The sequence below is a fragment of the Lissotriton vulgaris genome, chromosome 6 (assembly GCF_964263255.1).
Source record: "Lissotriton vulgaris chromosome 6, aLisVul1.2, whole genome shotgun sequence".
Lineage (NCBI taxonomy): Eukaryota > Metazoa > Chordata > Amphibia > Caudata > Salamandridae > Lissotriton > Lissotriton vulgaris.
The window spans coordinates 36745709-36761919 of NC_141694.1; positions in this window are offsets into that span (position 1 = coordinate 36745709).

The window sequence follows — 16211 nt, forward strand, 5'->3', positions numbered from 1 at the left end:
ATTGTTTGTATAGAGCCTAAAACTGGTAAATTGCCTCCTTCAGATTTACAAAGAGGATTAAAAGGAAGAGTTGTGTATTTACCATTAGATTTAAAGAAAAATATTGAAACTGTTGGTGTAGAGAGTGTAGAAAGTGAACCACTAGTTATTCTTGTTAATGGTGTGCCGACTAAGAACAAAAAAATCTGGTAGGAGTTAGTGGATGTTAGGAAAGTACAGAAGGCAACTTTGTATTTGATAAAAAAACAATACATACTATAAAAATCTTTATATGGGAGAAGAAGAAATACTTTTAGCAGAAGATACTGAAACGTCAAGTGGACAAATTGAAAAAGTGGACATGTTAAGATGTGAAGAAATCTATGAACATTACAGTGTGCATCCACTTCATTCAAAAGAAGTGATGGGGAACACTATTGAGTTGTTCCAAATAAAAACAGCAAAAGGAAGTCCCATAAGTGTATAGGAAGAGAGGTTGGAAGCTCGTTGTTTTCTGCAGTAGTTCCCAACAGAAAAAGGAGGATGATATGATGAACGTCCTATGTAGATTCCTGCATCTGAATATCGGACAACAAGAATATGCAGAAGAGCCAAGATTTCGACAATGTATCCCTTATATATTTCATCTTTTGTTTGAAAGTGACTTGTCTGGACTTTCATATGCAGTCAATCACATTTTAAAAACTGGAATACAACTGCAAAGGATTTTATGGATAAAGTGCACCAGAGAGATGATCATTTAGAATCTCAGCTCATTAATCTGATGGCATGTCAGCGTGGGACTAATGAATATTGGTACCGTTGTCATGGTGAACTGAAATGTATGCTACGGAACTTAGGAACTCCTACATGGTTCCTTACCCTAAGCTGTGCTGAGTACCCTTGGGATTATTTACTTGAATTTCTTCTAGAGGCAAATTCCAGTATGAAAATTTTTTAATACAAGACACCTGGGGAATTGTTCTCTTTGGATCCTGTTAATGTGTGCAGGTATGTCAATCATAGAGTTGAAGCTACGATGTATTTTATCTGCAATAAAAAAAATCCTCCTCTTGGAGAAGTTGTGGACTTCTTTTGGAGAAAGGAATATCAAGCAAGAGGTGCTCCTCATATACATATGCTGTTATGGATCAAGGACGCCCCCAAATTTGAAACAGATGTGGATGATACTGTTTTGTCTTTTATTGAACAATATGCCACATGTGCTGTACCAAAAAGCACAGAAGAAAACAACTTAAGACAACAAGTCTTACGATTCCAAAGCCACCGATGTGGAAAATACTGTCAACAAAAGTACAAGTATAAGCATAAGTTCTACACCAAATGTCATTTTGCATTTCCTTGTCCTGTAATATCCAAAGGAAGAGTGAATAGTTTTATGTCATCTTTGTGACATACCATCACAAGAAAGTCTCCCAAAAATACCTACAACTTATGAAGAAACAAAGAGTTAAAATACATAAATGACTACAATCCAGTTATTCTGTCCATGTGGAATGCTAACATGGATATTCAGTACGTTGCGGACAATTCCATTGCTGTTGCTCGATATGTAACGTCCTATATTACAAAATCAGAAAAGACAGAATTGAAAGAAATGTGGGAAGAGATTTCTCACGAAAAGACTCTAAGTAATAAATTATACAGTTTCAGTTTGAAGATGTTATCGCATCGAGAAATTGGAGCATATGAATGTTCAGATCGGTTATCATCTGCAAGTCTTTACTCCAAATCTAGAGTCTAAGTCTTGCAGCAATGCGAAATCGGGAACTGAAAACTGTTCAAAAAATTGATTATATTTAGCAGAAAAAGATCCAGAAAGTACAGATATTTTAAAAAACGAATATGTTGGAACCATATTACCCAAACAGAAGTCATCATCTTGAGAACATGTGTCTCTATGAAGTGCACCAAACTACACTTTTAAACGGAATATGACAGAGAACATCAATGATGGAAAATATGGAGTCATTGGTTCCGAAGGATGTCTAATGAAACAAATGAAAGGAAATTTGATTAATCACAGGAAGCTGAGTTGCAACACTGCTGATTAAAGAGAATTTTACTATTTAGCCCTTTTGCAACTGTTCAAATTGTGGCATTCACAACTGGAATTACTTTGAGATTTCCAGAGCTATGAAGATTCCTTCAATGCTTGTAAAGATAGCATAGAATGCATTGCTTTTGCAAATTATGTGAAAATGTTGAACGATTAAATTAATCAAGAAGCTACAATTGCAGCTAGAGACAGTTCTCAAGACAGTCAAAGTTCTGCTGCGCTGAGTCAGGATCCACTAAGACAACACATTATTGAAAATGAAGCAGCAATCGCCATGAATGAGGTGGAAACAGCAATGCATCAAGCTTAAGAAGATGTGACGGACTTAGCAAACTTGGAAGAACAATTAAACGTTGAACAGAAAGAAATAGATCAGCAAGTGAAACAAAAGATTGACCATGGATTTCTTCATGAAAAGAAAGAATGCACATGTACATCATTTCCACCTATCCGAATCTATGTGAGTGGACAAGCTGGAACAGGAAAAAGTTTCTTAATTAAAGTAATCACCAGTTATCTACAGATTTGTCTTGTGTTTTAACTGTCCAACTGGGTTGGCAGCACACAACATTAAAGGAATTATATGACGTGTTATTTGGAGGAGAACATGTCATAGTTTTCGGAGATCTTCGGCAACTTACTCCCGTAAAAGGACAACCAGTATTTAAAACACTTGCACATGAAGACACCAGAAAGTCTCTGGGTAGTGTTGGAAACGTGAACATTTGGTCATATTTTGAATACAAAGAACCCATTACAAATGTGCGACAGGCAAATTATGTTGATTACGGAACTATTCTTCAAGATATAAGAATTGGACTACTGAGAGAACATTGGAAACAAGCTGTGAAGAGTCGATTACTTTCCAATTTGTTTCCAAATGAAGATATAGGGCCAGATGTAGGAAGCCTAATACCGGTCAGTAACAGCCGAAATTACCGAATTTCGGCCGTTACCGACCGATATTTGGCATTTGAGATGTAGGGGCCTCATTTAAGGAATCAGTAAATTACCGAATTCTTAAATACCGATTCGGTAAATTACCGAATCCTTAATGTAGGAAGCACTCAAGTGAGTGCTTTTCACTTGTAAGGATTTGTTGTTTACCACCAACTACAAGTTGGTGGTAAATATTTTGTGCTTTTTTAACAGTGCCATGTGGCAGACCTACATGCCCTTAGGGCATGTAGGTCTGCTACATGTGCACCCATGCACTATTCAGGGGTGCAACAGGGTGTCAATGTGACACCCTGCCACCCTTGTAAGTCTACCCCCTATTACCGATTCGGTATTTACCGAATCAGTAATTCTCATTCATTCCTATGGGCCTCCAGGCCCATAGGAATGAATGGGGAATACCGAATCGGTAAATACCGAATCGGTATTTACCGATTTTTACTGATTCGGTAAAATTTACCGAATCATTAGCTACATACCATTTACCGATTCTAAAATACCAAATCGGTAAAATTCGGTATTTTAGAATCGGTAAATGATATTTACCTACATCTGGCCCTCAGTTCCTGAGAAAATATACATGAAAATTGCAGAAAACAAATCTGTAATCTGCTTAATGCCAACACTGCGCGAGTGTTGTATATTCAACTAACAACTTTAGAAACTGGAAAATGAAGAAATAATACAAATGGAAGCCATCGATAAAATAGAGCATGAAGGAATCACTATTATTTTGACAGAAAAATTGAAGACAAAATTGGATTCTTTAGAAAAATCGATATTGAAAACTGCTGGTTTAGAAAAGAATCTATATGCATGTAGAAACTGTCGAGTCATTTTAAGGCGTCATTTGTACGTAGAAAAAGGTTTAGTTAATGGAGCAATGGGTGAAGATGTGGATTTTGTTAATTATCAGAATAAAGATGGTTTTGAATTCTTAAAGCATTTAATTTGATAGATTGAAGAAGTTATACAAATTGGTTGTTGTTCAGTTCGTTTTTTGCTTGTTAAAGATTTATATGTCCGTAGATAACAGTTTCCACTTTCACTGGCATATGCAGTGACTATTCATGAATCTCAAGGATTAAGTGTTGACAGTGCTTTGGTGAACATTGGAAATACTGTGTTTAAAGAGGGTATGGCATATGTTGCTTTGTTGCGAGTCAAAACATTATCTGGTTTGTTTTTGATTGATTTTGATGACACAAAGGTTACTGCAGATGCAAATTGTGTAAAAGATGATAATAGGTTAAGAAGAACATATGCTCCTAATTTAGGTCAATATCCTGTATTTGAAAAGCGTGTAGTAGGTCGAAAAAGAAGGTATGAGAATATGTGTAGTGAAGGTATGGAGAAGGAAAAAAAAACTACATAATGTTGTCACTGCAAGCAAAAAGAAAAAGGACACTGTTGAAGAGATTGTTGGTTATCAGTTTGATAATAGTTCAGGTGTCAACTGCTATGCTAATGTAGTGGTCAATGTTGTTTTCTTTTTTTTTTTGTTCCTTGTTGCATTTCATTTAATAAAAATTGAGAACTAATACAAGTGAAATACAAAGTGTTTGTGATGTTCGTAATCTTTTGGATGTATGTTCTGGTTCTACACAATTTACACAAAATATAAAACAAGATGCTCAGAAACATGTTGACCATCTAACTTAAGGACACAGGTTTCCTAATATAGAACCTAGTTTTGTCCGCTCCGCACCGATTTTAACCCAATACGGGTTGGCCTTTATTAAAAAAAATTGTATAGGCCTCAACCTTGTATTTTTTAACTTTTCACTCACAGTTACACTCACATATTGTTTAGAGCACTGTTACACGCACCATCATCCCGCTCCGCTGTAATTCAGGCGTCGTAGCACGCTGGAGAGGCATTCGGCCGCCCCAGCGGGGATCCTATGATGAAGCATGTCACCAACTAGTGGTGAGTGAGGGTCCTTTTTAAAAGTGAAAGACTTGTCTTTCACCTTTTTTTCAATTGCACAAGGGCAAAGGTTGCCCCTTTTTGGGTGTTCCCTCAATCCCGGTTCGCCATTTGGGATAAAAACAAAACACATGAAAATATACTTTTTCTTCCTTTTTCTATTTTTATTCTGTCATTCAGTAATCCTTAGTTGTTTATTATATATTGACAGGGGTATAGGAGTGTCTACTCATGCCCTCACTCTCTAGTTGATATTCTTCGTATGTGGGTGTATACATAGATATTTATAAAATACACACACACCTATATATATCACCTTAGTAACCCACAGCCCCTAAACCCTAAAAATACTCTTGTCACCCAAAAATCCATACCAACCCTAAACCCTAAAAATATCCTTGCTACACAAAAACCCATACTCTTAATAAACCTTAATAATACCCTTGCCACTCAGAAACTCATACCTTCCCTAAGCCCTAAAAATAACCCTGCCACCCAAAAAACACCCACTCTAAACCATAAAATTGCCCTTGCCACCCAAAAACCTATACCCACCCTAAACCCTTAAAAATCCTTGCCACCCAAAAACCCATAATACCCACCCTAAACCCTTAAAATACACTTGCCGGGGGCGTGGCCAAGATGGCGGGGTGAGCGGACGCTTCTTCCCGCAGCTCCTCCGGCCCGAGCCCTTTCTCATTAGCTTCTCTCCCCCCGTTGAAGCTCAGCGGCTGAGAGACGGGCGGCGGAGACCCTGGGGCACACATTGATGCTACTTTGGCCCCGATCGCTTCGGCGGAAGCACGATAAGAGACCGATAGCCGGTCGGTGGAGCGCCTTGGAGGCGGAGCAGAACGGAGCGCTGTCCGGATGCCTCGGCTGGGGCCTGGTGCTGATGTCTAGCGATCTGGAGTGGAGCTCGCCCGGTACTCGACGGGGATCGTCGGACGGACAACTGCTGTGTGACATCGCTGAGCGAGGACCCTGCCATGTGATCGTGGTGGTGCTTGGACTTGCGGTGGTGGCCTCTCACGTTGTGCGGGCCCCGGCCCCGTGGCCAGTTGGCGACTATGCTTAGGATTGGGGCCAGGTCTACTGTTTCTCTTCTCTAGCTGGACGGCCCTGGCTGGAACTTTCCTCAGTATACCTGGCTTTTAGAGGGGCCCAGGTGGCATCGCCGGGCCTGGTCGATCTACCCGGCCCCGCCCAACCGCCATCTTGTCTTCACGGCGACGGTGACGCAGCCCTCCTTCAGTGTCGCTAGGAACTGTCTCCTGCATGTCTGCTTTTGCACGGCTCCCCCCCCCTGCGAGACGCCCCAGCCGGGGTTCCCCTTGGGGGGGTCTCTGTTGAAACTTCGGCTGGGCACCGAGCGGCCCTATGTGACTGGACTGGCCCGCCATTTTGTCATCTGTGGCGCAGGTCCTCTGATGTCCCTATCGGGCCGGGCGATCCCTCTGGAGGGGCTCTACCGAACGTTGGAGAATCGTCGAGGGCCGAGCCTACTGCAGGTGGCCGAAGCCAGTGTTCCTGCCTCAGTTGAGTGCGACAGCATACGGGGCGCGAATGTCCAGAAAAGGAGGATCGAGGAAGGGGGATCGCACCCTGCCGGACATGCTTAGCAGGGCCCAGCAACAGCGAGACAGGGCGCAACCGTCTCCGGGCTCTTCCCGGGCTGCTGCGGACCCGACCGGGGGTGAGCCCCCCGTCACGAGGTCCTTTATGGAGGAACTGTTCAGCTCGCTTAAGGCTGACTTCCAAACACTGAAGCAGGAGGTGGCCAGTGAAGTACGCGAGGTCCGCAGGGAGGTGGAGGGCCTCGGCGAACGGATGGAGACGGTGGAGGCGGCGGCCCAACGTCGGGACGACGAGATTGTCCATCTGCAACAGGACGTTCTCCGTCTCAGGGAGCAACATGTTGAGCTCCAAGGCCATAACGAGGATCTGGAGAATAGGTCGAGGCGGAATAATATACGGGTACGGGGTGTACCGTCCGCAGATGAGGGGACGGACCTGGTGGGCTACTTGCAGGACTTGTTCCGGGAGATTCTGGGAGAGGCCGGGGACTTCCCGATCCGCATCGACAGGGCCCACAGAGTCGGCCGACAGCGACAGTCGGCAGCACCCCCGCCGGATAACCTGGCCTACCTCCCTGACTTTCCGGTGAAGGAGCGCATCATGTCCGAGGCCCGCAGAAAACAACCATTGACGTTCCGAGAGCGACCTGTGGCGCTGTATCAGGACCTGTCTGCCATCACGCTACAGAAGCGCAGGTCCTTCAGGATTACAACCGATTTCCTGCGTGAGCACGAGACACCGTACTCCTGGGGGCATCCCTTTCGTTTGATATTCCGCTGGAACGGGGTACTGCATCAGCTGCGCTCCTTGCAGGATGTCTGCGGCGTCTTGGGTATCACGGCCACGGAGGAGGATGGAGCAACACCGTCCTGGAGGCGCTCGGATAGAGGAGGATGAAGGCGGTCGGCGAGGGGAGATCAGCGGCGAGCGCTGGGCGACCTGACTCGCCCACCATCAGAGCGGACATGGCCAGCGCTCTGAGAGAAGCGGCTAGGGACTCGGCCGCCACGAACGGTGTGGCCTTGACGGCGTAAACTCACTCCGGGGGGAGATGGACATAGCTTCTTCGGTGCCAGGTTTGGGGGTCGGAGGGAGGGCCGGGGGGGAGCGGGAAGAGCGAGTGGCCGGACGTCCACTTTTGGTACTTTCTGCAGACTTGTCCGTTTTGGGACTTGACTGGGACAATGGGTTGTTTGTGTTTGAGTGGGAATTTGGCTAGTTGCCATTGGTTCGTTTGGGGTGGGGTTGGGAGTTGTTCAGGGGTTGGGAAGGAACCGTCCAGTATTTTCTATGTTAACGCTTGGTCCTATTTTGCCTGCCCTGCGCTGCTGCCCTGCGCCCCTCCCCCACCAGCTGCATGCCAGCGGCTTAGCGTCTCCGGACCCTGGGAGGTATGTCGTCCCTGAAGGTAGTGACCCTTAATGTTAAGGGTCTGAATAACCCTGTAAAGCGTAGGGCGATCTTGTCTCTGCTGGAGGGGACACAAGCTGATATATGCCTCCTGCAAGAAACCCACTTGTTGTCCCGTGATTGTCACAGAATGCGCTCTGCCAGGTTTCCCACCCAGTTTTTCTCCTCTGCTGCGTCCAAGACTGCGGGGGTGGCTATTCTGCTGTCGAGCTCCTTCAGGGGGGAAGTGTTGTATAAATTTGCTGAACAGAAGGGGAGGCTTTTGGCATACCGCCTCCACCTAGGGGACACGTCGTTTACTATTGGCTCCCTATATAGCCCGAATGACCATCAAGAACGCTTTTTGGATTCAGTGCTGGTGGATGTAACTGCCTCCCCCAATCGTCATGTCATACTAGGGGGTGACTTAAATATAGTCTTTGATTCTGCTTTAGACAGATCAGCGCAGCGATTCCCGCAGACTGGGGAACTTTCCCAGGCCGGGAAGGCCCGAATCACCGACATGGATTTACATGACCTTTGGCGCACCCTCCATCCTACAGATAGGGATTATTCCTATTACTCGCATGCGCACCGGACCTACGCACGGTTGGACTACTTTCTGGTTAGTGGACCGATGCGTGCCGCTGCTCCGGCGGCGGACATTGGGGTCCTGACACTGTCTGATCACGCCGGTCGTGGGCACATTTGCGTGGCCGGCGACCTCCCCTTCTCGGGGGGTGTGGCGCCTTAGGGACACCCTTCTGCACAAGAAAACAGTTGTAAAACATATTGAGGAGGCGATCCGGGAATACCAGGCACACAACAGTAACTCAGACACTTCATTGGTGACACAGTGGGCGGCGCTGAAGGCGGTTTTCAGGGGGGAATTCATCTCCATCTCCTCGGCAGAAAATAGGGAGCGGCAGCGTAAGAGGGAGGAGCTGACTTCCCAGGTACGGGAGTTGGAACAGGTCCACCGCAGTACGGGAGCTCCGAGGGTTTGGAGGCAGTTGAAATCTGCCTGGAAGCTCCTGTCGGCGCTGGACATGGACAGGGCGGAATACGCAGCGCTGCGTCTGAAACATGCATTCTACACAGGGGGAGATAGATGTGGCAAACTCTTGGCACATAGGCTTCGTGTCGCGCACCAGCGTAACGTAGTGAAGGAACTCTTGGGTGCTGACGGGGATGGCGGTTTCTGGTGATGCGGCGGTGGCGGAAACTTTTTGTAGTTTTTATGAGGCGCTGTACGCCGGGGAGTCCCCCTCGTCGCGGGATGCCGTGGAATATCTGGAATCCGTGACCCTTCCGGCGTTGGACCCCGCTCAGGCGGAATACCTTGAACGCGATATCCACGTGGAGGAGGTGATTTCCGCGATAGCTAGGCTCAAGCACGGGAAAGCCCCGGGCCCGGACGGTTACACGTCCCTGTTTTACAAAACCTTCTGCCCGGTTGTGGCCCCTATCCTCACCCGGCTGTTTAATTCCTTTTCTGAATCAGGAGCCATCCCACCGGATCTCCTGAGAGCGACGGTCTCAGTGATCCCGAAGCCTGGGAAGGACCGGACCTTGTGTGGCTCCTATAGGCCCATTTCGCGCCTGAATGTCGACCTCAAGTTGTACACGGGGATTCTAGCGTCCAGGCTGGCCCTGCACCTCCCGGGTCTAGTTGAGGCCGACCAGGCTGGCTTTGTGCCTGGCAGACAAACTGTCGACAATACTAAACGGGTGGCGCACATTCTGGAGAAGGCTTCGCGGATCACAGGCGAGCGGATGCTGCTGGCGGTGGATGCCGAGAAAGCTTTCGACAGGGTTCACTGGCCTTACCTCGAGCGGGTGCTCAAGAAACTGGGCATCGGTGATAAATTCTGCTCGATGGTTTTCAATTGTTACAGGTACCCTTCAGCGACGGTGAGGGTCAATGGGTGCAGCTCCCGTAGTTTTGCTATCGAGCGGGGCACTAGGCAGGGGTGCCCACTTTCCCCACTCCTCTTTGCTCTTTACATGGAGCCGTTTGCCCAGAGGATCCGCCAAAACCCGGATGCGATCGGGATCAAGATGGGGCAGTACGTTCACACGGTCAGTCTTTATGCGGATGATGTCCTGCTGACCCTGGACGATCCCAGGAGGTCCTTTCCCACCTACATCCACGAGTTGGATGCTTTTTCGCGAGTGGCCGGTTTCAAAATGAACATGGGCAAGTCGGTGGCTCTAGATGTGTCTCTGACTGCGGATACTAGACGGGACCTTCAGCGGCTCTTTCCCATGCAGTGGTCATCATCCCTGGTGCCATACCTGGGGATTCTGTTGGCACCGACGTTGCCAGAGATGGTAATGGCATATTACGCCTCTCTTAGTAAGAAGATCAAGGAGGAGCTTGGCCGCTGGAGCAAAAGCCTGTTGTCCTGGCTTGGCCGGATTGCTGCGGTCAAGATGACGGTTCTGCCCCAGATTCTATACCTTTTCCGAGCCTTGCCGCTCCAGCCTCCAGTGGGTTGGATCAGGCAGACGCAAGCTGACATCGCACGCTTTGTCTGGCAAGGCCGCAAGCCGCGGATGAAGAGGGTTCTCTCCACGCTCGCCCCGGAGGCGGGGGGCCTCGGTATCCCGGACCTCCGGAAATATTTTCAGGCGGCGCAGTTGCGCTACCTTGTGGAGTGGAGCAGGTGGGAATCCGATAAGCACTGGCTCTTTCAGGACCAGGCGGTGGCAGGGCGTACCCTCCAGGAAGTTCCATTCTTGCGCCGGGTTCACCGCCCCCCCAACCTTTATGCTTCTTTTGTCACACGGGTTCCCCTGAGGGTGTGGGATACAGTTTGTGAGGTTCGGGAACTCACCACGTTCCCCTCGCCTTTTACGCCAATTGCGGGTAATCCTGATTTCTCCCCTGGGATGGAGCCGGGCGCTTTCTCCCACTGGAGGACGGCGGGCTGCCGAGCGCTCTTTCAGATTTATGGGTCGGAGGGAGTGGTCCCCTTTCAGCAACTTCAACAGGAGTTCCAACTGCCGGAGTCGGATAGACTGCGATATATGCAGGTCCGGCACTGGGCGCTTCAACCCCAGGTGCGAGACACCGCTGATCGTCAGATAACACCATATGAGCGGTGGCTGGTGACCCGCACCTCCGATGCCAAACTGATCACCGATCTCTACAAGTTCTTACAGCCCCCTCCGTTTCACTACTATAATCCGGGCAGGGAACGATGGCACAGGGAATTGGGTAGGACACTTAGCCATAAGGAGTGGAACCAGATTGCACACCGTGCGTGACACTCGGCATATCACACTGGCCTCACTGAAACAATCACTTAGGTGTCTACATACTGGTACTACACCCCAGAGAGACTGCACGAGATGAACAGGAATATCGAGAGGGTGTGCTGGAGAGGTTGTGGTCAGGTGGGGACCCTCTCACATATTCTTTGGGATTGTCCCTTGTTGGCCGCTTATTGGAAGGAAGTTCTTGATGAGGTTGATATGCACTTTGAAATCGAATTACTGCGCTTCCCGGCGTATGTATTGCTGGGCCTTCCTAATGGCCTGATGTACCCGCTGAAGTCCCGCAGGGGCAGGCAAATCGCGATAGCGCTGGGCTCAGCGGTTCAGAACATTCTAATCCACTGGCGCACCACCACAATCCCCTCCATCACTGGCTGGTTGCACAGGCTCTGGCATGTGCTGGGCATGGAAAAATTGTCACTCATGGTAGCGGGGGAGGTGGACCAATTTGATGAGCTGTGGCAACCCTTTCATGCGCTTTTAACTACGGAATTTAGGGAACTCACCTGTCCGAGGTACCTCAGGCTTCTAAGGTTGACGCCACCGGTGATTTCAGCTGACTAGGAGGGGCAACGGAGCTGGGCTTATGGAGGGGGGGGGGCGCGGTGGGAGGGCAGGTAGTGTTATTAGCTATACATTGGACGGGGGTGGGGGGGGAGTTGGGGTGTTTGGGGGGGGTTCTGGGGGATGATGGGTTGGGTTTCTTTGTGTTGTTGCTTATTTCTCTCTGCTCAGACTGATGGTGTTGACTATGCTCAGATTGGAGGTGTTGCTTATATTTCACTCTTCTCAGTTGCTGTTGCTTCCTTCTCCACAGCGGACCAGTCCACCGTCGCATTCATAATATCATGCTCATATTCTTCGCTTAAATGTATGTACCCTAACCTCCTGTTCCCTCTCCCTATGTTTTTTGTCTTAATAAAATGCTTTAAACCTAAAATACACTTGCCACCCAAAAACCTATACCCATCCTAAACCCTAAAAATACCCTTGCCACCCTAAAACTCATACCCACCCTAAAAATACCATTGCCACCCAAAAACCCATACCCACCCTAAACCCTAAAAATACAGTTGCCACCGAAAAACCCACACCCACCCTAAATCTTAAAAATACCCTTCCCACCCAAAAAACCCATACCCACCCTAAACCCTAAAAATACAGTTGGCACTCAAAACCCCATTCCCACCCTAAACCCTAAAAATACACTTGCTGCCCAAACTCCCTCAAACCCTAAAAATACCAGTGGCATCCAAAAATCCATACCCACCCTAAACCCTAAATAATACCCTTGCCACCCAAAAACCCAGACCTAACGTGTAAAATAACATAACATGTGTATTTGTAAAGCGCACGTTCACCCCTAACAGCAAATCTTGGGTAACAGTAAAAATTGGTTTTTTAGGACCAACTCAATGGTACTCATTTTATTGACCTCATATGGATAAAAGGCTTAGTGTACCCACCAGGATTTGAACCTGTGACCATGGGGTCGAACACAAGCCCCTGCAGTGGATGCATTAGTCCACTGAGCCACCAGATCTGGCATGACTCACCCTAAACCCTAAAAATACACTTGCCATCCAAAAACACCCACCCACCCATAACCCTAAAAATACCCTTGCCACCCAAAAACCCACACCTACCCCAAACCTCAAAAAATACCCTTGCCACCCAAAAACCCATTCCACAGTAAACCCTTAAATACCCTTACCACCCAGAAACCCAGAAACACCTGAATCCCTAAAAATACCCTTGCCACCCTAACCCCACCCTCAGCCCTAAAAGTAATGTTGCCACCCAAAAACCCACACCTACCCTAAACCCTAAAATTACTCTTGCCACCCAAAAAGTGACAGCCACCCTAAACCCTAAAAAAACCCTTGCCACCTTAAAACCGACACCCACCCTAAACCCTCAAAATACCCTTGCCACCCAAAAACTGACAACCACCCTAAACCCTAAAAATACTGTTGTCACCCAAACCAACCCTAACCCCTAAAAGTACCCTTGCCATCCAAAAACCCACACCCACTCTAAACCCTAAAAAGACCCTTGCCACCAAAAAACCCACACCCACCCTAAACCCTAAACTTCCCTTGGCACCCAAGAATCCACACCCACTCATAATTCATAAAATACACTTGCCACCCAAAAACCCACACCGATCCTAAACCTTAAAAACACCCTTAACGTAACATATAAAAATATATATTACCTACTGGCACTCGCCAGTAGGTGGTTATAGTTAGGATGTCGTTTCCGTAGGAAGAGCATTTCTGCATTTACCAATAACTTTGGCGGTGTTTGGCGAAGCATAACAATATTTTCAAACCTAATTTGACGCCCACTTCAGCTGCTGTCTTTTTGGGTGATCTGACAAATGGGGGCTGAGAAAAAGGGGGGGTCGCAAAACGTGTTTTCTCCTTGTTAATTCGTATAGGACCTTTAGACATGGCTACAGCCCGAACCGCTGAAGGAAATACACCAAATTTGACTGGTAGGTAGATGATGGTCCAGGGAAGTGCCTCTTTGTTTTTTGGTGTAAATCCGTTCAGTAGTTTTAAAGATATTAAACAAAAAACAAATTTGTATATCTGGGGAGACAGTGGCACCGCAATCCCTCCTGATCTCGTGCTGAGATCTGATTGGCTGAGAACCCTTCCAACCAAGAAGGGTTGGCAGCCAGCTTGGGACTTGGTTTGAGCCGAGTCCCAGGAAAAACATTTAATAAAAGAAAAGGGGGATGGGTAGAAATACCCTGACCCACTAGGCCTCTCCGAGGGGGCGGAGGGGTCTCAAAAACATTTTTTTTTAAAGATTTTGGCGTGATCTGCTGAAATTATTAGAAAAACAAAGTGTGAGCTGCTGCACCTCATTAATTGTTGACCCCCGGGTGAGCCAGTTCCCGGGGGCATTTTTGAAATAAAGGAGGGGGACACATGGCCCCCCCCCTCCTCTTCAGGCTTATTATGCACCAGCAACCATCACCTCCTTGGGCATGATTAATTATTAAGGAGGGCCGCATGGACCCTTCGAACCCTAGGATCCTGCTCCATAAACAAATTGGGGTGGCCTTGAGGACAACCCGTGCCCCGACACCACCACCTCCTCTGGCTTATGCAATCTAATGGGGGGGTTCTTGGACCTCCCTGGCCTTGAGGACCAGCAATTCCCCTGGGCAGCCCCTTCCCAAATATTTTAGAAAGTAGATGGCTCTGGGGATGTGGTGGTCCCCAGGGCCTGGGAGGGGGGTGCTGAGGCCTCCCTCCCAGGCTGCTCTCTGGCCTGGGGACCGCGACCTTCCCGGGGCAGGCCCTACAATAAGAAACGAGGGGAGCCACGCGGCTCCCTTTCGAGAGCCATCAATGGCCCTGCAGATCACCACCCCAGGACCGGCTCCTGCTATGTCCCAGGGTTCCCACCCCTGGGACATAGTTGTTTCCTACCACTCCCCTAGCCATAGCAAACTGTGCTCCACTTCTAGCAAACAGGAGCATAAAAAATGCTCTCGCTTGCTAGAAGCGGAGCACAATTGCTTTGACGGAGAGGGAGCTGCGTGTCTAGCAATTAACCTCTGTCAAAGCAATGCTACCTCCCGCAGGTGGCGGGGAGCTGGCAGGGGACGTGGGGGACCTTGAGGCTCCCCTCGCGGTCCCCAATACTTCTGAGTAGGTGCCCTGGGTGGGACCAGGGCACCCACAACAGAGGCCAGGCACCGAGGGACGGGGTCCCCATGGCCGAAATCAACCCGGGAGGGGGTTGCGTGGCCCTTCTCTCCTTATTTAAAAAGAAAATGTAAAAAAAGGCCAAACCCCGTTGGGTTCGGGTCCCTGGGGCCGAAATTGGCCTGGGTGGCTGCACGCCCCCACCCCCATTCAAAAAAGTAATAAAGAGCTTTTTTAAATTAAATGCAGGACCCCCGGGCATAGGATCCCCGCGGCCAAAAATGGGCCGGAGAGGGGGGCAAGCGGCCCCCCTCCCCCATTCCAAAAAGGCCCGGCCCAGGGAGATGGGGTACCCAGGACCCAAATTGGCCCAGGGAAAAGGGGTCACTTGGCCCCTCTCCTGTAATAAATGAAAAAAATGCCAGACGGCAAGTTGCCAGAGACCCAGCCCCAATTTTCCACCACTCTGCAGACGCACTCCCTGGCACACTGCTGGTTGGTGAATGAAGTCCCCTAGGGTCCAGAGGGTCCTTGTGTGCCAAGAAACCATTCTGTTACCCCCAGTAAGTCCCACACAGTGGGATTTCTAAGAGGTCTTTGGGGGCCACACCCCTTATCTCCACAACTCTGCAAATGCGCATCCTGGTGCACTGCTTTTGAGGGGATGAAGTCCCCTTGGATGCTGAAGGTCCTTTGGGGCCAACAATCCCTCCTGTTACCTGCAGTAAGTCCCACAGAGCACGATTGCTGAGAGGACTTCGGAGGCCACGCCCCTTTCTCCACCACTCTGCAAGAGCACCTGATGATACACTGCTGGTTGGGAGATAAAGTCCCCTTGCCTCTAAAGTGTCCTTGGGAGCCAGCAAGCCCTCTTGTTACCTCCAGTAAGTCCGACACAGCAGAATTGCTAAGAGGTCTTCGGAGCCCATGCTCAGGGTTCTTGGGGGCCCAGAAGCCCACCTGTTACCTCCAGTACACACAGCAGGATTCCTGAGAGCTGGTCGAAGGTCTGCCCCCTTTTTCCACCACTCTGGAACTACTACTTAAAAAAACCATAGAAATTCACTTAAAAAACCAAAGGTTACAGGGACGTTATAGTTTGGAAATAGAATTTGAAAAACCTTAGAAAGTCACTTAAAAAAACAAAGGTTACAGGGATGTTATAATTAGAAAATAGAATTGAAAAAACCTTAGAAATGCACTGAAAAAAAACCAAAGGTTACAGGGACGTTATAATTAGGCTCCGATTTCACTAGAAATGCAGCAGTTATAGTTACCTGAGCTAACTATAACTTACACCCCTGCAATGCACTACTTATGACCTCACATATTACATCACTCATGACGT